At 34.7% G+C, this 25,866-nt stretch overlaps 1 protein-coding gene across 2 annotated transcripts in view; it reads left to right on the top strand.

The window, feature by feature from the left end:
- Window positions 1-25,866, top strand: part of OXR1 (oxidation resistance 1) — a 593,469-nt gene that overhangs the window by 53,064 nt on the left and 514,539 nt on the right. The window lies entirely within an intron of this gene.

Raw genomic sequence — 25,866 nt, 5'->3', positions numbered from 1 at the left:
TTTGCCTCAGTTTCTTCAACCAAAAATGGGGATAATAATGGTACCTATCTCAAGAGGTTGTTGCAAAGATCAATTGATATAACATATCTAAAGCACTTAGCATGATGTCCAGCACATAGTAAGCACTTAATAAATGTTTGAACAAGAACGTTTCCCTTTTCTCCTTCCCCTTTTCTCTGGGCAAGTAAATATTAAAACCATTCCCTAGGAACAAGACAGAAGACAACAATAAAAGACTTTACATCTCCCACAAAAGTTATATCATTCATGGTCCTCTCCCCATCAGGTTTCTCATTTGTAAAATGGGGTTAATAATAGTACCTTCTTTCCAGGATTGCTGTGAGGGTAAAATGAGATATTTATAAAGTGCTTTGCTAACCTTAAGGTGCTATGTAAATATTAGCTTTTATTATTATTAAGCATCCAAAAAAGGTCTCTGATAGGCTAAAGTGTTAGACTTAATTGAATAAGATGAAATTTAACAGGTATAAATCTGAAGTTTTAAATGGGTTCAAGAAATAAACTTCAGAAATACAATATGAAAAAGACATGGCTAGATGGTCTGTTTTTATTTTGAGATTTTATTTTTCCATTTAGATGACAACCTTTTAATATATTTTTTAATTTTGAGTTCATTGTCTCTCTCTCTCTCACCCCCCCCCTCCATTGAGAAGATAAGCACTTTGGTATAGATATTATGTATTCAATCATGCCAAATACATTCCCATGTTGGTCATCTTGGGAAAGAAAACACAGACAAAAAAAAGTAAAAATAAAGTTTTAAAAAATGGTTCAATTTGCCTTCAGACTCCCATCAATTAATTCTCTGTAAATGGAGGTATATAGCATTTTTCATCATGTCTTTCAGAATTGTCTTAGCTCGTTGTAAGGTTGAGAATAGCCAAGTCATTCAGAGTTAATCATTGTACAGTATTGCTTTTACTATGTACAATGTTCTCCTGGTTCTGCTCACTTCACTCTGAATCAGTTTTATTAGTCTTTCCAGGTTTTTCTGAAACCATCCAATGCATCATTTCTTATATCATGGTAGTATCCATCACAATCCTACACCATAACTTTTCCAGCCATTCCCCAGTTGATGAGCATCTCCTCAGTTTCCAATTCTTTACCACCACTAAGAGAGCTAAGAAAATCTTTTGCTTATATAGGCTTTTTGATCTCCTTTGGATCAAGACCTGATAGTCATAGACAGATGACTTAAAAAGCTCTGAAGGTTTAATAAACTACAAGCTCAATGTTTAAAAGCTAAAAGAATAAGAAGAAAAATGTGATTAATCTATATCTAAATTATCTCTGTTGGGAAAAGGCCCATTTTTGGATTAGTCATTTTTAAGTTCAGTATTTTAAAGAAAGATGTGTAAGAAAATACAGAGCTGGAAGGAACCTTAGTGATCATCCCAAAAACAGCATGCAAGAGATTGTGGAAAGCCCTGAATGCCAAATTAAGATGTTTGAGATTTTCTAGATATTATACTGTCCCTAGATCTCTGTATCTACTTCTTATGCCTGGAATTCCCTTGCTGTACCTGCCTACATGGTAAAAACCTACTTATCCTTCAAAATCTAGTTCAAGTGATGGTCTCTCCTGATTCCAACTCACATTCCCCAATCTTCCTAGTTGAAAATGATCTTATCTCTCTGCAACACTAAACTTATTTTGTGCCTCTATGGTACACTTCAGGTGGCACACTGGATAGAATCCTGGACCCTGGAGTCAGGAAAACCTGAATTCAAATGCAGCCTCAGACACTTACTAGCTGTCTGACCCTGGGTAAATAATTTAACCTCCAACTGCCTTAACTTTTTCATCTATAAAATGAGGTTAATAATAACCTTTACATCACAGAGTTGTTATGAGGATAAAATGAATTATTTGTAAAGTGCTTTTCAAACCTTAAAGTACAATATAAAAGCTGACTATTATTATATATGTATTATATTTATCTTATACAAAAATTTAACAAGTTATAATTTATTTTGTATTATAGCTAGTTTGAACAGTGAATAGAGTGCCAGGAATATTCATCTTCTTCAGTTCAAATCTGACCTCAAACAATTACTAACTATGACCCTGAGCAAGTCATTTAACTCTGTGAGCCTCAATTTCCTCATCTGTAAAATGAGATGGAGAAGAAAATGGCAAACTACTTCAAGATCTTTGTCAAGAAAACTCCAAATAGGGTCATGAAGAGTCAGGTACAACTGAAAATGACTGTACTAAATAGTTACTTGTTTACATTATTGTCTCTACTACTGAATTCTAATCTTCTTGAAGGCAGAGATTAAGTATAATAATAGCTAATATTTATGTAGAACTCCCCATGTTCCAGGCACTGTGCTAAGCCCTTGACAACTATTATCTCATTTGAGTCTCACAACAACCATGGAAAATAGGTGCTATTGTTATCCCTATTTTACAGATAAGGAAACTGTGATAAATAGCCATTAAGTGACTTGCCCAGAATCACATAACTAGTAAACGTCCAAAGTTATATTTGAACTCAGGTCTTCCTGGCTCCAGGCTGAACTCTATCCCCTGAGCCCCCACACTGCAGATTACTAAATCTGATTTATTTTTCTATTACTTAAGAATGATGCAGAATATAATAATGAAGAATATAATGATAATATTGTAATAATGAAGAATGTAATAATGCTTCACCCTTCATGTATATATATGTACATATATAGCTAATCAGTTTCTTAGAACTCTATGCCTAAAGTATATCCACTCAGATAAATTAGAATAATAAAAGACTTATGAGAGAAAAATAAAAACTTCTCCAGAGGTTTTTGTTTCTTGTAAAGATTCCTTCTTATTGGCTCAATCAGCATTCAGAGGCTCTTCCTTTTTCCATTATCCTTTCAAAGAGGGGTCTCGTCTTCCTGGTACAAATTGCCCCCCCAAAAAAGCATCTTCAATATTGTCCCCTTAGGCAATATTCTGGGAAAGGTATATGAGAAGGTAATGTCCTTGGAGATAAATGAGTGGTGCTGTAGCCTCTGGCTAAGGAACAAAGCCAGCATTTCAGCTCTTTACCCTGGGGCTACTTAAAGTCTCCGGATTTGTCTAGTGGTTGAAGTTCTGTTCAATGAGGAGGTCTCAAAATCTTTGGCCTTTAGGGATCATCTCTTTTCCAGGTCTACAAATCATGTAATTATGAAATTCTGAGAAGGGATGCCATACAATTGAAATGATAATTTCATGCTGTATCTATAAATGCCATGATACAGAAATATGGTCATTAATGGTCCAAGAAGTGGGAAGAACATGGGACTAGAGAAGACATTTCTGCTTTGGATCTTCTAAGCATTCATTTGCTATCTTCCTTCCTGAAAAGGTGAGAATTTTCAGTAGGAATAGTGGCCATTTCCACTTCAAAAGCCATTAAAGCAAAGGAAGAAAAACTAGGGTGGGGAGGTCAGCATTTGTTCCAGGGTACCAACATTTTGAGGGAAAAGTCACTTAAAATCATGATTTTTAACTTTTTGTGATTTTAAAAAGTTTTATTATACTTGGATAGAACTTTGACTTTAGCAGCAAATGGGAAGTAATTAGTGAAGATTATTAAACTAGGGAGCTACTGCTTCTTCCACGTACCAGGTAAGATTTTCCCCACCTACATCTCTGTAAGTGGCAGACCCCTCAGAAGGGGCATATTGATGTCCTCCCTCAATGAGGGTTGGTATCCCCAGGGTCTCTGTCTGCCCCCCACAGTCCATGGAGCTATACTCCAGAATCTCATCTCTTATAAAATTGGTGTCACACCCTAGCCAAGTCATTTCCCTTCTGCCTGCTTCAGTTTTTTCAACAGTAAAATGAAATAATAATAATAACAATTCTTAGTAGGATTGTTGTAAGAATCAAGTGATATATTTATAAAGTGTGTAGCCCATTGCCTGAGGCATGGTTGATACTTCATAAAATTTTACCTCCTTCATGTAAAAACAACAACAATAAAAAACTGGTATGATCACTCTGCCCTCATGGTTGATTTGAGGATGCATTTGTGCATATTTAACACAGGCCTTTTTTGTGCTATTTGGCCTGAAGAACATAGTTGTTAATTATGGCTTCCTCAGAGAATGCAGGGGATGACCCGCCTGCTTCTTATAGGAAAAGTGATTGATTTAATTTCCCAGGTAAGGGAAAATATGAACTTACTACTCAACATGGTCTAAAAATGAATCATTGTTCCATGGAGTGAAAAGAATGCTGAAATCTGAGGGCAGAATGCCTGTTCAAACCAGCTCCTCTCATTTATTAGCCATGTTCTTGCGCCTGAGTTTCCTCATCTGTGAAGCAAGCACTTTTCCTGGGGGTAAAAGTTTAGATGATCAATTGTAAGAGGCATTATAGAGACAGTTCTATTCAGACTAGCTGATTTCTGAGACCCCTTACAGTTCTGATTTTCCTGTTCAGAGCCACAAACATACAGGAGGTGGCACCCAGGCAAAAAGCAGAATGGACTGGGGGTAGGCTCTAGAATCCGGAGTTGCAGCACCCATTGCAGCACCCTGCCTAGAAATTGACTGATAGAGCTTATTCGATTGTACTTATTTATAAGGTTGAGGGACTAATAGAATGTCACGGTGCCTTGAGTTAAGATGAAGGTGGAGAGTTCAGTCAGTCAGTTCCCTGCAGTATTGAGCATTGTCTAAAAGCTGAGAAACCATTTTCCTTAGAAGGCAAAAAAAAAATCATTCCAAAGGCTATATCCATCAACCCACAGACTATCAGGGAGAGTAGGAATTATATGTGTAATAGTAATAGAAAAAAAATGATAGTGTACACTTTATAATGTGTATCTTACAGCAGAAGTGAATGGAATATGATAGATTCCTTCATATTAATCAAAACTTGGTTTTTAAAAATTGCAAAGAAGTAAGTACAATTGGATTTTTAAAAATCTTTTTGTTGGAAACTGAGAACTCGATGTTTGTTTCCTGCAAAATTGTCTTCCGTTTCAATTGGTCTTCTAAAGGAGCTTCTGTCATCTGTGATCACAGGCACGCTTAATTTCAGTCATGTGTGAAAGTGGAGATTCACAACAGGGAGGGCACTGACATTTCATGGCACCCAGTTTAAACAGTAGAGCAGCTTTGCTGAGTTATTTGTGACCACATTACTGCCAAGAAGGGGGAAAACAGTTGTTATATCAAATCACAGAAACATCAGAATCATTTGCTCAACTTAAGCTTCATCTCAGATTACTCTCCTTCACCAGGGACTGCTTTCTGGCCAAACTGGATTACTCACTGCCTACAATTCTCATCTTCCTTTCTCCCAGATCACCTTCCCTTCCTGATGCATCCACCCCACCTCCTAGAACTCACTGCCATTCTCCTTCTTGTCCCCTAATTCCATCCTCTTTCTTGTCCTGCCCTTCAAGGCAGCATGGTGTGTTCTGAACTTACAAACAGAAAGGAATGAGTTCAGACGTTGCCTCAGACAGTTACTACATGGTCATCTTGGTCAAGTCCCTTATCCCCACTGAGTCTCGATTTTTCCATTTACAAAATTAAAGAATTAAACTCTAGGGTACCTATCAGCTCTGGATCTATGATCTGGATCCTAGATTCAAATTCTACCTTTTTCACTACCTGTGTGACTTTGGACAATATTCTTAATCTCCCCTGGCCCTTCGTTTCTTCATCTATTAAATGAGAAACCTGGGCTACACTGTCTCATTTCTCCTTCTTGCTCTAATTCCAGGTCTCTTTAATCCCAAAGTTCTCCTGTGTGAAATCTTCCCTGATTCTCCTTCTAGAATTGATCTCTCCCTTTAAAAAATTTCTCCTTTAATATTGCCCAGATCCCTCTTTTCTACCTTTTGGAGTCCCAGTTTACTCATTTATAAAATGAAAAAATTAGTTTGCATGACCTTTACTTTGGAGGTACGTTTTTATCTGTTTAAGCACCCTGAGGATACATGTGCATATGCAAGTTTCTACTTGGTCACCAGGGATAGTAACTATATTCCACAAAGTATGAGAAAGAGGGAAGTACATGTTACATGTATTTCAGTATCTCAAGAATCTATAATTTTTTAACATCAGTACTTAATCAGTCAACAAGTATTTATTAAGCACCAAATGCATGCCAGGTACCAAGCTAGGTACTATCCTCATCATTTTAGTATGCAACCCTTCCTTAACTTCCAGGAACCATGGGTTCTCTCTCTCTCTCTCTCTCTCTCTCTCTCTCTCTCTCTCTCTCTCTCTCTCTCTCTCTCTCTCTCTCTCTCTCTGTCTCTCTCTGTCTCTCTCTCCCCAAAAAAATACCCCATCATTTTTAAACAAAGCTGGAGTTAAGCCTTTCCTAACTTAACTAGGACACCTTCACACAATAGGTATACCTTCCACCGAACTATATTAAGCCTTTTCAGCTTGATGGAATTAATAAACCTATAAATTTAGGAACACTATTTTTCCACTTTTACAAATGAGAAAATTGAGATGATGAGAGGTTGTTATTAACTTGCCCAGGGTCAAACAATTGGAAAACTTATGAGACAGGATTTGAACTCAGATAATTCTTATTCCAGATCCAGCATCCTCTTCATTACTTAGCTACCTCTGTTGGAAAGTCTAGTATAAGAATCCAGGGTCATCTAAAATATACAATGAGGTAGGGGCATTGAGGTAGCACAGTGGAGTGCCAGGCCAGGGTGCAATTGTAGCCTCAAGACACTCCCTACCTGTGTGACACTAGGCGAGTCACTTAGCACCAATTGTATAGCCTTTACCATTGATCTATCTTAGAACTGATACTAAGCCAGAAGGGAAAGGTTATTTATTTTTAAAGATACAATGAGGCATCAGATTATGATTTTGTACTGTTAGGAACTTACTAATTGCTTTAGTTCAATAGATTCACAAACTCATCTTCATGGTGATATGAGCTCTCTGTCTGTGTTCATTTAGAAGAACTCCTTCCCTGGTTTAGAAGATGAGTAATTATAGAAAGATTAAACACTCTCCTTTCTCTGTCTCAAGAGTAAATTCTTTACAACTATTAATAGTTTCCTTCTGGCCTTTTGACAGCTAAAGTGTTGATTAAACCATGTGTTTGATTCAGAATAGCAAATCTGTAGTGTTTCCATTACAGAACAAAGTGTTGGGTTGGTTGGTTTGTTGTTGTTTTTTTAATCCTTGCCATCGATTAGCTACAGAACAGATACAGTATGACAAAATGAGAAGGCTGGATGGGGAACTAAAAAGGACCTGGGTTTGAATTCTATCATTTGTAACCTTAGTCAAGTCACTCAAATTCTTTGGATGTCATTTTCTTCATCTGTCACCTGATATTGATGAGCTGGAAATCTCTCTCCTACCACCATGGTCCTAACTCTGATTGAATATATACTGAAAACATGAAAAATGTCTTTTTCTGGGATTTAAAGTTCTTCATAACCTGGTCTCTTGCTACATTTCTTTCCAGTATTTTTAACATATTCTCATATTCATATTTGTATATTCCTCACTCTATTCACCCTTCTCCATGGTCCAGACCTACTAGTCTGTTGGCCCTTTCTCTCCATCTCCAGAGTCTGTTTTAGTATCAGCTGTCTCCCAAGCCAAGACTGCTCTCTCTCTTCAATTTCACCTCTTCAAATCCTTAGTTTCCTTCAAAACTCAGCCCAGTACTTCCTACATGGAACTTTTCATGATTATCTGAACTGCTAATTCCCTCCCTTTTAAAACCACCTTGTATTTATTTGGTATCTATTCTGTATGTACTTTGATATGAATCTATGGTCTCTCCACCATTTGAATGCCTAGAGGGGAGAGACTGTTTCTATCTTTGTATTTCCAGTAAATAAAGTGTCATAAATGATGGTCGGTTACTAAGAAACTGTCATCTCCACAATGACAGAGGTGTCTCTTGGTCAAGATGGTTATAACATAAGGACTGAGTAGAGTTGTAGCACAGATTTGGCTCTTGGTTTGTTAAACGAGCCTGATATTATCCACTATGGATGTTTTACTTAATGGATTCTATATATGTACTTTGATTGGATAGTGTTGTTTGGCTAAGCAACCCTGTGAAATAGGTGTTAGTATTATTCCCATTTTACAACTGAGGAAACTGAGATTAGACTTGCCCAGGGTCTTACTTGTCTGAAGCTGGATTTCAACTCAGGCTGCCCTGATTCAAAATCCAGGGGCATGTTGGCAAATATTTTAACTAACATCTCTCCAAGGGGGAAAGGATGAAAGGGGGATCAATATAGGACATATTTTTAAGTTTAATCTACATTCTTAACATTTTCTCCATCATTTTCTCAAGTCTAGATAATCATCAAATCAATAAATCAAACTTTGATTTGTAGCATTTGCATCTTTCAGAGTTATAAATTCAGACAATAAAAATTTAACAATTAGCTCTCAGGAGAAAGGAGTTGCCTCTTCCACACTCTGGGAACTATCTATTGTATTTTTTGGAATGTGTACAAATTGTGAGCTATACCTTTACATGAATATAATGTATATGTTACGAAATAATTCTGATTTTTGTACTAATTAATATTTTGATTTAGAGCTAAAAAGGACCTAGAAACTAGGAAGACCAACTCCTAATTATTATTAGCAAAAGATGAAATCAACACACAAGTAATTAAATGACTTGCTCAAAGCCAGAAAGCCAAAACAGGATTTGAACTTTCTGAGACCAAATCCAAGACTCTTTCCATTCTACCAGGCTGCCTTTAATATAATTTTATTGCTCTCTAAAACAGTGGTTCTCAATCTTTCTAATGCCGTGGCCCCGCAATACAGTTCCTCATGTTGCAGTGACTCCAAACCAAAAAATGATTTTGGTGGCTACTTCAAAACTGTAATTTTGCTACAGTTATGATTTGGAATGTAAATACCTGATATGCATTATGTATTCTCATTGCTACAAATTGAGAGGTTGAGAACCGCTGCTCTAAAATATCTTTGTATTCTGTTTTTTTACTAAAGAAATAGGAAGTATTACTATTCTAGTAATGTAGGATCTGAAGTCAGAGTCCTGGATCTGTGTCCTGTCTGTTGCCTCTTTGTATAATTAATAATGGTCAAGGGGCCTTGATTTTTCCATTTTTAAAATGAGAAGATTGGACTACATAGTGATTAAGAATTCTTTCATTAAAATGAACAACAAAATAAATGTAAGAAAACAATTGAATTAATAAATAAAACTAAGATTTGGCTTTTTTTTTCTTAAAAATAAGTCATTGCTTAATGTGATTTTAGAAAAGAAAAAAGAAAACCAAATCACTAACATTGAAATTGGAAAAGGGTCCATTTACCACTAATGAAGAGGAAATCAAAGCAATTATCAGGAGTTACTTTGCCCAATTTTATGCCAAAATAAATAACAACTAAAGTAAAAAAGAATTATTACAAAAATAAAAATTGCCTAGACTAAGAGTGGAGGAAATAAAATCAATAAGCGTATTTCAGGAAAAAAAAATGAATAAACCATAAATGAACTTCCTAAGAAATAAAGTATCAAGACCAAATGGATTTACAGGTGAATTTTACTTACCATTTAAAGATCATCTAATTCCAATATCAAATAAAAGATTTAGAACAATTGGTAAAGAAAGAGTTCTGCCAAACTCCTTTTATGAACAAATATGGTACTATACCTAAACCAGGAAGATCAAAACTAGAGAAAGAAAATTATAAGCCAATTTTATTAATGAATAAAAATACATGCAAAAGTCCTAAATAAAATATTAGTCAGGAGACTACAGCAATATATCGCAAAAAACCTATACATTATGAATGAACCGGATTTATGCAAGATATGTATGGATGATTTAATATAAGCAAAGTTATTAACAAAATCAATTACGATAATAAAAAGTGACAAGAATCATACGATTGTATCAATAGATGCAGAAAAAGCATTTGACAAAATACAATACTCATTACTATTAAAAGCATTTGAAAGCATATGTAGAAATGAATTTTCCTTAGAATATTAAGAAATATGTACTTAAAGCCATCAATATTATTTATAAGGGGGATGTTAGAAGCCTTCCCTGTTGTAAGATCAGAAGTGAAACAAGGATGTCCATTGTCACCAATTGTTTTTAATGTTTATTAGAAATACTAGCAATAGCAATAAGAAAAGAAAAATAAACTGGAAGTAATAAAACTATATCTTTCCACCAATGATATGATGTTACATATAGAAAATTCTAAAGATTCAACTAAAACATTAGTTGAAACTATTACTTATTTTGGCAAACTAGCAGAATATAAAATAAACTCACCTAAATCACCATTTCTATATATCTACTAACAATATCCCATAAGAAAAGATAACCTATTTAAACTAACCATAGATGGAATAAAAAACTTAGGAGTATATCTGCTAAAACAAATTCAGAAACTATATGAACATAATTATAAAACACTTTATATAAGTAAAGTCAAATTTAAATAATTGATGAAATATTAATTTTTCATGAGTGGGCAGGACCAAAATATTTAAAATGACTATCTTACCTAAACTAATCTACTTATTCAATGCCTTCCCAATTAAATTAGCAAAAAATATTGCACTGAACTAGAAAAAATAATGACAAAATTCATTTGAAAAAACAAAATGTCAAGAAATTAATGAAAAAAAAAACATATAAAGGAAGGAGAGTTAGCAGTACCAGATTTTGAACTATATGATATAGCAGTAATGATCACAGCTATCTGGTACTGGCTAAGAAAAAGAAAAAGAAATCAATAGAACAGAACAGACATACAACAAACACTTGTAAAATATTCTAGTAACCTTGTGTTTGACAAAAGTAAAGATCCAAGTTTTTAAAATACAAATTTGTAAAACAAAAATTGTTGGGAAAAATGGAAAACAATCTGGCAGAAACTATATATAGAATAATATCTTACACCTCTTAGAAAGATAAGATCAAAATGCATACATGTCCTAAACTTAAAGGAAGCTATCATAAGCAAATTAGAACAGGGAACATATTGCCTCTCAGGTTTAGGATAGGAGAAGAATTTATGAACAAACAAGAAATAGCATTTTGAGATGAAAAATTGATGATTTTGAATATGTTAAAATGAACAATTTTTTGCACAAATAAAACTAATGGAGCCAAAATTAGAAGGAAACTAGTAAATTTGAGGGGAAATTTTTAATAGACAATTTCTCAGAGGACTAAATGTGAACCATTCCCCAATTGATAATGATCAAAAATGTGAACAGACAGATTTTGGATAAAGAAATCAAAACTATTTGTAACTATATAAAAAATGCTCTAAAGCATTGTTGACTAGAGAAATTCACATTAAAAAAAACTTCAAGATATCATTTTACACTTATCAGACTGGCTAAAATGATGAGGGCAAAATAACAAATGTTGGAGATGAGGGAAAATGGAGACACTGATACACTCAGTAGAAGTGTGGTTGGAGAGAAATCTGGAATTATTCTGAGTTAAAAATCTGTGTATGCCTTTTGCCCCAGAAATCCTATCATGTTCATTTCCTAAGGTGATCAGGGAAAAAGGAAAAGATTTACTATGTCCTAAAATATTTATAGCAGCTTTTTTTTGCTGTGGCAAAAAAACTTGAGATTGAAGGGATGCCCATCAACTAGGGAATGGATAAACAAGTTGTGGCATATGATTGTGATGGAATATTACTGCACCCTAAAAAATGACAAACAGGTTAATTTTGAAAAAATATGGAAAGGCCTTCATGAAATTATGAAGTGAAACAAGCAGAACCAAGAGAACATTATATACAGCAATTGCTGTATTGTGTGAAGAATGACTTGTATATGTCCTCTTCCAGACAAAGAATTGATAAAAAGAAATAAGTAAGATAGAAATAAGTAAGATAGTTTTATATATACATACATCTTTTTGTCAAATGATGTCTTCTCTAATGGGAGGAGGTGAGAGAGAGGAGTTAACTGAGTATTTTAATGTAGCAAATGAATAAAAAAGTTTTTTAAATGAGTTCCTCTGCTTCTGCATCCTATGAATGTGATTAGGTCAGCATCACTGAGAGGCAAGCATTGTGAGTTGTAGTTTCAGCTCTGCCACTAATTACCTCTTTGAATTTAGGCAAATTCCTTTGCCTCTCTCTAAGATGTATTTCCTCATCTGTAAAATGAGTAGACTATAGCGTATGATCTCTCAGTTCCCTCTCAGCAACAAAAGCCCAAGACTCTACTTAAGACAAACTTTCTTGCCAAGGAATGAAATATTATATGATTGAAGAGGGTTGTAATATATTAAATTCAACTTAACAATTTGTGGATTGTTATTCAAAACAAAACAAAATTAAAATGGCTCTACCTATAAGGCTCTGATCCAAATTATAGGCTTTATTGTCAGATATCCTATTGTAAATATTTATGGCTTTACGGTTTATGTGCAAAAAAATTTATGTACAAAAGCCTTTTCTTATTTGTTCTCTCTTTTCCCCTCTCCTTGTTTTCACTTTGGCAAGATATTCACATATAAAATATTCACAAATAAAATATCAAACCAGTAAATATTTATCAGATGCCTACTATGTGCAAAGCACTGGACATACAAAGTTAATTATGGTATAATAAATGGACTAATGGTAAAATCAGCATCTTGCTTTTTAAAAAAAAATTTGGACTAGTGCTATAATTTTATTGGTATATTTCACTGATTCAGAGTAGCACCTTATTCTCAACTTAAGGGTTGCTGTGAAATACTGAGAGGTTAAGTGGCCTGTTCAGCATCATAGAGCCAGTGTGGGCAGAAGTGGGACTTGAAATTCCAAGGGCATCTCTCTATCACTATGGCACTCTGCACCTTGCCTTGTACACAACAGCTACTTAATGGATGACTGTTAAATTGAATTAATAATAATAGGCAATATTTATATAGAGCTCTTAGAATTACAAAGCATTTCACCAGTATAATAGCATTTGATTCTCACAACAACCCTGTGACCTAGGTGCTTCTATTACTTCCATTTTATAGTTGGTGGAGCTGAGATTTTGACATATTCAGACTATCCTGATTCAAAGTCCAGGACTCCATCACTGGTCCACTTAGCCACCTCTGAGAAATGGTCACCCAGATTTTGTTTGAAGATCAGCTATCTCCCCAAAAAGATCTAATTATATTGTTCTAATTGTTAAGAGGTTTTCCTAATATCAAGTCTCAGTTTACCTCTTTGTAGCTACTACCTACTATTTCCAGTATCCCTTCTAGTGCCCACAAAACAAAATCATCAAGACTCTTTCTTAAGTGTCCACTCCAGGCTAAGCATCCCTGCTTCCTTCGACCAGTTCTCAGAGAACATGAACTCTGGACCTGTCACCATCAGGGATGCCATTTCTGGGCACTCTTCAAGAATGTCATTGTTAACAGTGTTCTCCCTAAAATGTGGCACCCAGAACTAAACACAATATTCCAGATTGTAGTCTGACCAGGGCAGTATCTGTGGAACTCGGAGGGTAAGAATATCACCTCCTTTCTCTGGTTGTCCTTCTCAGTGATGCCAACACTGAAACCACTTTTTTGGTTTTAAATGGCATATTATGATTCATATTGATGTTACTTTTGACTTTTCAGAATAATTCATAAAAATCTACTTCCTAAAAAACTCAAATAGAAAACTTTATCTGGTCCCTATTGTATTTCATTTAAAAAAATATTCAGTCCAATGTTCTATCAAATAATCAATTATCAATTATTGACTACTTACTGTGTGCTAGGTCCAGTGAGAGGGCCTGTGGATACAATAGCAAAAATGAAACAAATCTCTGATTTCAAGGTTTTTTGATTCTGTTGGTAGAAATACCATCTAAACACATCTGAGTAAAAGCAAAATATACAAAGTATGGACTCAGAGTGGTAAAAGTCATTGGCTCTGGAATCAGATAAGCTGGGTTCAAATTCTTTTTCTGAGCTTACTACCTACGTGACCTTAGACAAGTTGCTTAACCTCCCTGGGCCTCAGTTTCCTCAATTATAAAATGAAAGCATTGAACTAGATGGTCTCTGATATCCTTTCTAGCCCTAGACCTCCAGTCCTGTGACAAATTCAGGCCCTTCTCTCTAAGTTTCAGGGCAGGTCCTGATTTGTACTAGTAGAAGGAGTTTCTTTATTGTAAGTCACCTATATTAATCACACTTCAGATTTCACACAAACAAACATGTCCCCAAATACAAAGTAATTCAAGAAGAGGGAGTGCTAATAATTAAGGAGATCATAAAAAGCCTCATGTAGAGATTGGCATTTGTAATGTAAAATTCAAGATTTTACAAGGCAGGATAAGAAGAGTTTCCATTCATAGTGAATCATTTGTGCAAAGCACTGAAGTGGGAGATGGAATGTCATATATGGAGAATAGTTAGCAGATATATTGCCCAGGAAAATAGAATGGATGAAGGGAAATAATGTGAAACAAAACTTGAAGCTTAAGTAGAAACCAAAATGTGAAGTACTTAAATGCAAAAAAAAAAATTTGAATTTTATCCTAGAAACACTAGGGGAGCCATTAAAGATCTTTGAGCAGGAGTGGTAGACGACATGATCCATTACATGTTTTAGGGATATCACTCTGACAGCTCTGGTTGGTAAGGGGATTGGTGAGGAGAGATACTGGAAATCCAAAGGGATACCAATTTAGAGACTAATGTAACAATTGAAGAAATGGTAATGAAGTCCTGCTCTCAGGTTTTATGAGTGGAGAGAAGGGAATATATATGAGAAATAATGACAATAGAACTGGTAATATATGACAGGTGGCTGGATATGAGTGTTGAGCAAGAGAGGATACAAAGAAAAAGACTGCAAGGCTGGGAGCCAGGTGACTAGAAAGATAGGAGTACCCCCAGCTGAAATGAGGAAGTTTGGAGGGAGGATGAGTTTGGGGGAAAATATAATGAGCTCCATTTTGAACATATTGAGATTGAAATTTCTACTTATCTGATGACATGTTCTTTCTAACAGTATACCATAACATTCTTAAGGGCTAGAACCATCCCTAAAGCTTTAGCATGCTGCCTTACACATAACTGGCATTTAATAAGTGTTTATTTTATTGCTTATTAAATTAAATGGGTTGAATTTAATAAGCATTTATTGTGTTAAATGGAATTAACACTGCTAATTACTACCTGTACTCTTCTGGGTAAATTGCTTTAGCTCTCTAGCTGTCAGTTTCCTGAATCTGCAGAATAAAACAGGGGCAGTTAGATTAGTTTATCTCTAAGGTCACTGTTGAGTCTACAACTCAGTCTTCAACATCCAGAGTATCTGCCTCATTTTTTTTTGAGGATTAAATGAGATTATGTCTATACATTATTTTGTAAGTAGCTTTCAAGTTCACTACTAGCCTATAATGTTAAATGCCTCCTTAATGTCAATTATTATTATATCTCCTTTTATTAACTTTCTGGGTTTCTCTTAGATCTTTTAAGATTTTTTAAAATGATGATATTTGGATAAATACACACACAAAAAAGAAACACATATGCTATGCACTTGGATTTCTTTACAAATATGTATTAATTAATTTTATAAAGTATGAAACTTTCTCCAAGAATGAAGATAGACCTTTTATATTCCTTGAGATTCTCTTGAGTAAATGTGGATAATTTGACTTTTTATTCATCTTCCTTCAATCCTTCCAATAGGTTCTTCTTATCCACAGCCAACATAAATTTTACCAATTAAGCAACCAAGATGTTTAAATAAAAAATCCTCATTGCTATGGGTGGAGCACTTTATTTTCATCAGTTTAAAAATACATTATATTTCATGTGAAAGACAGTGTAGAGTGGTAGATAGAGAGCTGGCCTTAGAATCAAGACCTAGGTTTAAGTCCCATATCTGATAAATACCAGCTATATGACCTTAGGTAAGTCCCTTAACTTCTCAATAACCCCAAATATGCTTGCTTTGGACCCTAAGCAGCTAGCTCTGTAAGTCTTTAAGTGGTCACGGTCAAGGTTGACCTGATTTGCTAGAGGAAATTCCTTCCTGAGAGTTCCCTAGACTGATGAAACCAAGGGTCTAGTAAAAGTGAATTAAAAAACAAAAACAACAAAAGCAAACAAACAGAATCCACCACCAAAAATCATTTGGAGAAATAATAGGAGGAGTATGTAGAGGTCTAGCCTTGGAGTCAAGTAGACCTCCTGTTTCTTTTCTTGAAAGTTGTTTCCCTCTGTCTCCTTGTTGGTTCTTTATAGATCTCCTGGTTCTTCCAGTCATCAATGTGATCTGGGAAAATAACTTAATTGCTTATAGTGCTCCTAGACAACAATTAAGGTATAGCCAGTGAGTTTTCACATCCAGAATTCCTCACACTGTTGAAGTAACAATCTCAAATCCCTTAAAATGTTTTTATGTAAATTTGAATCAGCACCCCTAATGAAATCTACAAGGCAAGGAAAGAAGCTTTTATTAAATACTTATTGTATGGCACACACCTTGCTAAGCACTAAGGATAGATACAAGCAAAATAAAAGTAGTCTCTATCCTCAAGGATCTTACAGTCTATCTCAGAAAGACAATATACCAAAAGGAGGTAAAAAATTAGATTAGGAAAGAAAGTCTCCATACAGCAGGAGTACTGAGAGGAGCACACCAATGGGAGAAGGATACCTGACATGGCTGAGAGGAAGAAGGAGAGAGTTAAAGAAGAGAGTTGATGTTCAGGGGTGAGGAAGCCTCGGGTTCTGAGGAAAGTTCAGGGGTAACAAAGCAGCTAAAGAATTATGGTGGCAAACTCCAGAAAATCAAAAGCAGAGCCTGGAAGGGAATGAAAACTGGTCAGACCCAAAAAGAGATACTGTTTCATCTAAGGGTGGGAATAGAAGACTAAGATTAAGATGGAATCAGATCTCTTCTTTCCTTTAGCCCCACTGGTTCCTTCTCAAGGGTTTGGCTTCCAGCTTCCATAACTAAGCCTTGGGATTCTCAAATCTGAATTGGCTTACTATTTATGCAAAAACCACAAGCTATGATCATGTCTCCTAAACCACTTTGAATGTTTTTCCTGAACAATGTGATTCCAGTTTATCAAATGCCTTTCAACAACTTCTAGATCACACCATTAAATGAATGTTCTCACCTAAAGGGGGGTACCAGGCATTAGTTTATTGTTACCTAATTTATATAAGATAATTGACTGATTAGTGCAATTTACCCACCATCCCAACCTTTTTACTAAAATGGATTGTCCAATGAAATAACATGTTCTTTTCCCTAAAGAAAGGCTCAAATGAAGGCTAGGTGACAATTTGGGCAGGATGTTTCAGAAATAATGCATCCCCTGATCAAGGAGTTGCCCCAGATGACCTTGAAGTCTAGAATCTTCTAAATCTAAGCTGTTCCCTGAAATTAAATAATAAATCTGCTTATATATGTCTATCCTTTTTTCTTATGAAGATTTGGTAAGTGTTCTCCCAGAAGGCAAGGATGAAGTAATGCCATACTGGATTCTTAATAAAGCAGTAAAGTAAAATGGCCTCAGCTTGCAGACTTTGATATGTGCTTTTAATCGAGTTGAGAACATTACATTATGAATATCACTTGTAACCTTTGCAGGAAACTAAATGAACTGTGTTTGCTTCATAGGAGCAAAGACAAAGGCCATCCCCTCAAACTGGGGTCAGCATCCTACTCCGAACCTACTGAGAATTGACTAGTAAATAGGAAATAAATTGTAAAATCTTAGAGGGAGGGAGGAGAAATGAAGGGTGGGGATGGAAAGGGAGCAGGGGAGAGAGAAATGGCACACTTGTCAAATATAGATTCCTGAGACAATCCACTATAGACTCTACTAAAAGTCAACCTAATTCTTTTAATAACTCCTTAGTCTCTAATCATTTAGTTACTTCCAGAATCTATTTCAAATATTATCAATAAGCCCACATTTCTCTTATCTAGTTCATAAAGATAGTATGAAATTCAGGTCTATAGATAGAGATTGTGTCCACATCATCCCCCAGAGAGACTAGCTTTTTTTTTCTTCCTCTGGATGAGACCTGTGATTTCATTAGTAAAGTAATAAAATTCCATCTTCCAATGCATGTTTCCAGCTGTTAATCAATTGATGTTGTTTTAAAATATTCTGAAAATCTTTCAGGGATATATCACTTTCATTTTCACATATATACCTGTGTTTATATTATATATATATGCATATATATATATACACATAATAGCTTAAAACTACACAAACTTTTGATTCACTGCATGTATATATGTATAAATATGCATGTATGGGCAAATGGGTATGCATGCTATATGCACAATTCATGCATACACATATCTATGTATATTACATATATATATAAAATTCATATCTCTATGTAAATCTCTATGTATATATTATATATATGAAAGTCTATAGAAAAAGAGCTATGTTTCCTTCCCTACCCAGAGAGCCATCCCCTGTAACAAAGAATAAAAAACATGGGTAAGTGGGTAAAAAAAATAAAAAGCAACTTTGAAAAACTACCCAGCATATCAAGTAAATCTTCAAGTCTATGCAGTGTTCCCAAACCATTGGGGCCATACTGTCCTTTCTCCTGAGCCAAAGAAAGAGGAAGGAGGCGCATTTTCTCATTTCTTCTTGGGACCAAACTTGGTCATTATATAATTGCACTTCTTTTTTGCAACTTAACGGCTCCCTGGGCCTTAGGCAACTCCTTTAGATTAAGTTTCCAAAAAATTGTCAAACTGTGTCATCAGTGGAGCAGATTTGCTCATAGGAAAATGACAGGTTCATACAATTTTCTAAAAGTTATGTAAGGAGAAGGAAAGTAGGATAAGAAAAAAACAGCTCATCTCTGCTAACCTAAATTGTACTAATAGAAGTATAAGCTGATTTTTCTTTATATTTAGTGAAGGAAGAAAATACCTTGAGTTAAATTTGTAGGGGTTTTCTTTTCACTTTGCTCCCATTTTTTGATTTGTACCTAGATTTTTGTTCTACCTTTTCCCTCATGGCCAATATAAGCATCTCAGGTTGCCTATATACTCTATTTGTGTGGAATAAAATAGTTTTGCCTGCTAGTTTTCTACAAAAATTGATAAATTATATTAGATTCATTGTCCAATGGATGCTGTAGAAGTCTCCATTTTATCATAGGATTTAGCACTGAAGATACTTTAGAAATCTTCTAGTTCAAAGGTCTCATTTTATAAATAAGGTAACTAAGACCCAGAGACTTTGAATCACTTGGCCAAAGTTAAACAAACACAAGATTTAGACTCTGACCCAAGTCCTATGACTTAAAATCCAGTAATCTTTTTCCCCCCTTCATAGTCACTTTTCAAAAACATAATTTTATTTCATTAAATATTACCCAATTACTTGTAAATTTTTTAATTTAATTTAAAAAAATTTTAAGTTATAAATTCTCTCACTCCCTCCAGCTCCTCTTCCATCCCCTGAGGTTGCAAGTAATATGAAATTGATTGTACATATGAAGTCATACAAAATGTTTCCACATTAACCATGTTACCAAAAAAAAAACAAACAAAAAAATAAAGATTTTTTAAAAAGTCTTCTTCGACCAGCATTCAGAGTTCATCAGTTCTCTTTCTGGAGGTAAACTTTTTACTTTATATCAGTTCATATAAGTCTTCTCAATTTTTTTCTGAAACCATATAGCACAGTTTTTCTATAGCCCAATAGTATGGCCTAACAGTCATATATACCACTGCTCCACTGCTCGTTTAGCCACTCCCCAATTAATGGGCATCCCCTCAATTTGCAATTCTTTGCTGCCACAAAAAGAGCTGCTGTAAATATTTTTGTACAAATGGTCCTCTGCCCACCTCCCACTTTTTTTTAAATCTTTTGTAGATTCAGACTTAGTATTTCCTGGGTCAAAGGGTATGCACTGTTTTATAGTCCTCTAGGCAAGGTTCCAAATTGATCTCCAAAATAATTGGACTCATTCAAAACTGCATCAACAGTGCATTATTATCCCAATTTTTTCACAAACCCTCCAGCATTTGTCATTTTCCTTTCTGTCATGATAGGCAATCTGATAGGCATGAGGCATAGTCACTTTATTTAAAAATGCTTTTTATTTTGAACTTCAGTCCTAAAAAAGAGCCTTTGAATATATACAACAGAGCATAAAAAGATTTTATATAAACCAAAGTTATCCATTTCTTCCCTTGCTTTTTAAAAACATTTTCAAAACTGCTCTTTCTCTCTGCTTCCTTCTGATTATTTGTTCTGTGCATTTTGAAAAATATTTCAATGGACCTCTAGTTTGGGATTTTTTTGACATCTCTATTGGTATATAGATTACATAGAGATATGTCTATCACTTTCTCCCCTGCAATTCCCATCCCCATTAAAAAACCTTGAGTAAGAAAAAATAATCTGTCACAAATAGACAGTCAAACAAAATGAATCCATGAAGAGGCCACATCCAAAAATAAGTCTTTTAACTCTCAATCAGGAGGTGGGTAATAGAGTCCATCACAGGTTCTCTGGAAACATAGTGGGCATTGCACTGATCTTGGTTCCTAAAGTCTTTTAAGTTGTTTTTCTTTACAATAATGCCATACTTGTATATATTATTCTGATGATTTAGCTACCTTCACTCTACATCAATTCACTCTGTACAAGATCTTTCAAATCATCCCTTTTGTCATTCTTTAGAGCCCAATAATTTTCCATTATGTTCTTTCATCATGATTTGTTCAGTCATTCCCCTTTGTCTGAGAGGCACCCCTAAGCTCCCCCCTTAGATTCTAGTTCTTTTTTCCATGTCCCCATTCCCTTTTAATTACTCCTCTAGGATCAAGAAATTTGTTATGCTGTGATGTCTGCATTCTCTGTATTTTCTGCCTTCCAACCTGCCCCTCTCCCCATATGTTGCTTGCTCATTGAGTTTGTTATATTTCTATATCAAGCTGTCTATGTATGTTCAGTGCTTTTTCTTTTGGTTTGTTTCAGATAAGAGTGAAGATCATATGATGCCCATTCTTTCCACCCTTCTTCCAGATTTACTTTCTCATGTACTCCAATCATGAGGTAGCAAGTGCTACACCTCTTCTTTACCCTTTCTAGACTAGTGTATTACTTTTACTCTTCCTTCTCTTTGCCTTTTTAAATCTTCAAATCAGAACCCATATATCCCTAGAATTTCTGTTATTTTTATTACTCGATTTTCTCAATATCTTTTGCTTCAAATGGATACTTGCTTTTTCTCTGAGAATTAGAATGTTACTGCTCAGTCATCAAATAGCTCCTTCCAATTGCTCTAATAGATGTACCATTCTGAATTTCTTTTGACCTTTGTTTTAAATTTCAAAATTTCTAATTAGCTTTGATCTTTTTATCAAAAATGCTTGAAAGTCCTGTATTACCTTAAAGCTCCATTTTTCTCCACGTTAAGATGACAACTTTGCAGAGTAAGATATTCTTGGTCATCAGGTCATATCTTTTGCCTTTTCAAATATTATATTACAAGATCTCCTCTTGTTTATGGTTGTATTTTATGTGGATTTGACTTTTCTTGTACTTGAAGTTTTCTGGATTCTTGAAGCATTTTTTCTTTGATATGTAAACTCTGAATTCTAGTATTGATATTCCTGGGACTTTTTATTTCAGGAGAAAATTGGTGGGTCCTTTTTATCTTTGCCTTATTCCAGGAATAAGGCTACATGCACTACATAGCATAGCTGCCTGTTAAGAAATCTCAAATTACTTACAAATTGAGCCTGGGCCCTGGATGTTCTAAGTAAAAGGTATTATATTTTCCAATACTTTACAATATTTACAACATTTAGTAATTTCATTTGGAAGTCATTTGGTATAATTTCCATGCATGATAACTAGAATGAGATTTATAGAGTTCATTGAACAAATAAATAAACAAAAGATTTCAAAGGAACCCTGATTTTTAGTCCAGAGTTATCTATTCTATATGGTTGTGCTAAGTGCTGAAGATAGAAAAGGGGTGAAAAAATTATTAATCTCTAGGAATTCATATTACAATCAATATATGTACAAGATAGATTATAGATAATCAACAGAGGAAAGGTGCTAGCATTACATGTTACCCAAAAGGCTTCTTGTAGAAAGAAAAATATACCAGAAAATCCTAGAACACTATGAGCTCAGAGGGGAACTGAAGTTTTAGGTGCCTTCCAAAGCAATAGAAAGATAAATAGTATGTGTGTAGTTGTCACACCACATTACTGAAAATGATTTGCATTGTAAATGGAATTGAAGGCATTGTGACCATAGTTGCAAAAAAGGAAATGCACTAGCCATGAAGTGGTAAGGGAAGATATTAGTAGAAGAGAAAAATAAACGGATAGCCCTAGCCTAGTGCTATGTGGGGAGCAACAAGGTAGCATAGTGAGTCAAGTGCTGAAGTCAGGAAGAATCATCTTTGTGAGTTAAATCTGGTTTCAATTATTTACTCACTGGGTGACCCTGGGCAAGTCACTTAATCCTGTTTGCCTCAGTTCCTCATATGTAAAATGAACTGGAGAAGGGAATGGCAAACTAGTATCTTTGTCAAGAAAACCCCAAATGAGGTCACAAAGAATTGCAGAAATGAACATCATCAACAACAAAACACAAGAATTACATTGTTATTTGTGAAACATTGAGAGAACCACAAGATCCCATTTCAGTCATTGGGTAGAAAATCTAGAGAATATGTATGGAAAGAACTGCAAGAACTCCAAGGATAAGACAGAATTGTGTCATAATTTAAAATGGTGGTCAGACTTCTCTACTGATGAGAGCAGAGAGCCATTTTAGTACAAAAGTAATAACATGCTTTCAGCCTACCTGGGAAAGAATTCCCTTCCATTTTCCTGTTATTAGTTGCTTTATTTTAAAAAATGGAAGCAAACACTGTGCAGGGGAAAACTACCAAAACAAATTGTTTTATTTATGAGAAGCTATTAAATGAATCCCTATAAAATAAATAATGAATTCTAATAAAAGGAATACAGTATAACATATATGTTATTTTTCAACCACAATGAACAAGAAGACCCAGCTATCAATCTGAGATTAAATTGCTTCTTGACATCATGTTGTCAGCATATGCCTCTGACTGGTTTCTAGATTTGTTTATTTCCAAGGACTGCAAACCTCAATTTATATGCATGGTTTATGTTGATTGAATCATTTTTATTTGAATCACCCGTTTGAGTAGAATAAAAAATTGAGGAAAAAGTCAGTTTAATTCCCCTATCCCCATTATAGTTTGACCTCAAAAGACATCCTGCTTTTCCTTTATAGAAAGCTTGATCTGAAGTCTTTAAACCAATAAAAGAGAAGCCCTCTTTGGTTTCATTTTCATTTAAAACAGGATTCCATGCTTTTAGATGCTAACACTCTTAAGTGTTTTCACCTTGTTGTCTCTCATTCTTATATCATCTGTTACCTACCATGCTAATTTCTCTCCTGATTAATTGAGTGTACAATGGATACCAGGCTGGAAATAGCAGAGGTCAGTGTGCTTACCAAATGAGATTCTGATGTAATGCATAATTCATGCCATAGGCTCATGGAAGTTTTGCAAGAGCAGTTTTCCAGACTGTCCAACTGAAAATATTCCCAGCTAAATGCAACTCTTTGTACTGCTTTTTGTAGTTGATTAATTAGTGAATTTCCTGGAAAGAAACTTAAGATTTTTTATATCCCAAACAAAAGGCTTTAATATCTTGGATAACATTATTTGCCACTGTTTTTTCTAATATTTATTTTAATAAAAACAATATTCTTTTCAGCACAACTTTGAAAGGCTTCCCAACTTTAATGAATAGTGTCACCAAGTGTTACTTAAGAGGGCTGATAGCCAAGTAGGTAGCAGGCTACAGGTGCAAAAAGTGACCATTGTGATGGGTTGTTTTATTAGAGTGTACTTATTTATTCCAAAGGAAGGGTCAGTGTGTGTGTCTGTGATAGGGGAGGGAGGTGATCGTTGGGATTTGGCCTTTATATTTTTCTTAAAGTAAAAACATATCAAGCAGACAAATGCATTTGGACTCTCTACCTCCACTGGTGGAATATTTGGTTTCTTTATAGATAACTCAAGAAACAAAGAGGCCGGGCAACTGAGCAACCTGAAATGCAAATAATCATACAAATATGCACTAGCACAGTTCATGGTGTGTAGTAGGTGCTTATATATAATATTGATTGATTGATAGATTTGTTAAATATTTAACCTTTAAAATTTTTTATATCTCTATGTATCTTTAGCAATGATCTATATCTATGGGTATATGAAGGCATCAAATCCAATGAAGAAATTTCTTTGACTTCAGTACTATTGTGATCCTGTACTTTGAGCTTTAAGATAAATTGGTCCCTTTGGGATGGGGCTTCCTAAAATGCTAACTACAGGCCATATTTGTTCCAGACTGCAGGTTTCTGGCCCAAAAACATCTTTTGAGAGATCTGAATCAAGATTTTGATTTCTCACTTGGAGAATAATGACAACAGGATCTATATAGTACTTTAATGTTTGCAAAGTGCTTTGAAGTCATTCTTATTTTATTCTCTCAATAATTCTGGGAGGTAGATGAGAAAACTGAGGAAGATAGAGATAAAGTAACTTGCTGCTGGTCAGAAAACTAGTATCTGAGGCTGGATTTGGTCTCAGGATTTTCTGATTCCAAGCCCAGTGCTACAACCATTGCATTTATATTGATGATATATACCTACAAAATATACTCTGGACAAACCATATTAAAGAGAAGACATGCAGTGTGATTTTTACAGAGCCTTAGAGTGGGAAGAAATTTTGGTCTCTCAATCAATCTGAAGTCCAAGAAGAATCCCCACTGAAAAACAGCAGTAAATGGTCATCCAAATTTTGTTTGAAGTTCTCCAGTAACGAGGAACCTACTATTCCCCAAGACAAGCTATTTACCCCACCTTACAAGAGCTATAATTGTTAGGAAGATTTTTCTCATGTGAAACTTAAAGTTGCCACTTTTCTACTTCTTGCTCCTGGAATCAAAGAGAACAAGTATAATTTCTCATCTTTGTATTTAAGTATTTAAACTTAAACATCCAAGTATTTAAGTATAAATACTTATATACAGATATCCCTTCCTCATCTCAACTTTCCCCATTTACAGTTTTGATATATCATGGGTCACCATAAGAAATTAAATGAGAATTTGGGGGGGGGGGGTGAATTTTGAGGAAGCCACAGACAACATGCAAAGGCCAGCAAAAAACTCATGAAAAGTTTAGATATGATATAGCCTATGATCAAATACATGATACAAAATTTATAATAAGACACTACAAATACCCATAAAAAAGAAAAAAAATTCAAACTTCACTGGTATGATTTCCTAGATCATGAAGTCTTTGTGTCTCTAACCTCCCTGGGATGGAAGGAATAGCACTATTTTTTAAGTGTTTATTTAAATAGTAAGCATTTTTAGCAAAATTTAGTATAAGTTTATATTTAAATATTAAATATGCTTTTGAGTATTTAAAAATAACTAACATTAATAATAACAATAGCTAACATTTTCTTTCTATACGTCAGGCACTGTGCTAAGCATTTTACAATGAGTATTTCTTTTACCTCACAATAACCCTGAAAACAAAGTGTTATTATTATCCCCATTTTATATCTGAGGAAACTGAGACAGACAAATTACAAAACTTGCTAAACATCACACAGTTAGTAAGTGTCTTAAGTCCTAGTTGAACTCATGTTTTCCTGATGCCAGGCCCAGTGCTTTCTCTACTGTATCACCTAGTATACCATCATATGTCTTTCCACTATCTTTTCCCACCATCCCCATCTTCTTCTCTTCTACCACTACCAGTCTTATCTTCCTCAGGAGCAGGATTCC

The sequence above is a fragment of the Monodelphis domestica genome, chromosome 3 (assembly GCF_027887165.1).
Source record: "Monodelphis domestica isolate mMonDom1 chromosome 3, mMonDom1.pri, whole genome shotgun sequence".
Classification (NCBI taxonomy): domain Eukaryota; kingdom Metazoa; phylum Chordata; class Mammalia; order Didelphimorphia; family Didelphidae; genus Monodelphis; species Monodelphis domestica.
This window is presented reverse-complemented; position numbering and strand designations above follow the sequence as displayed.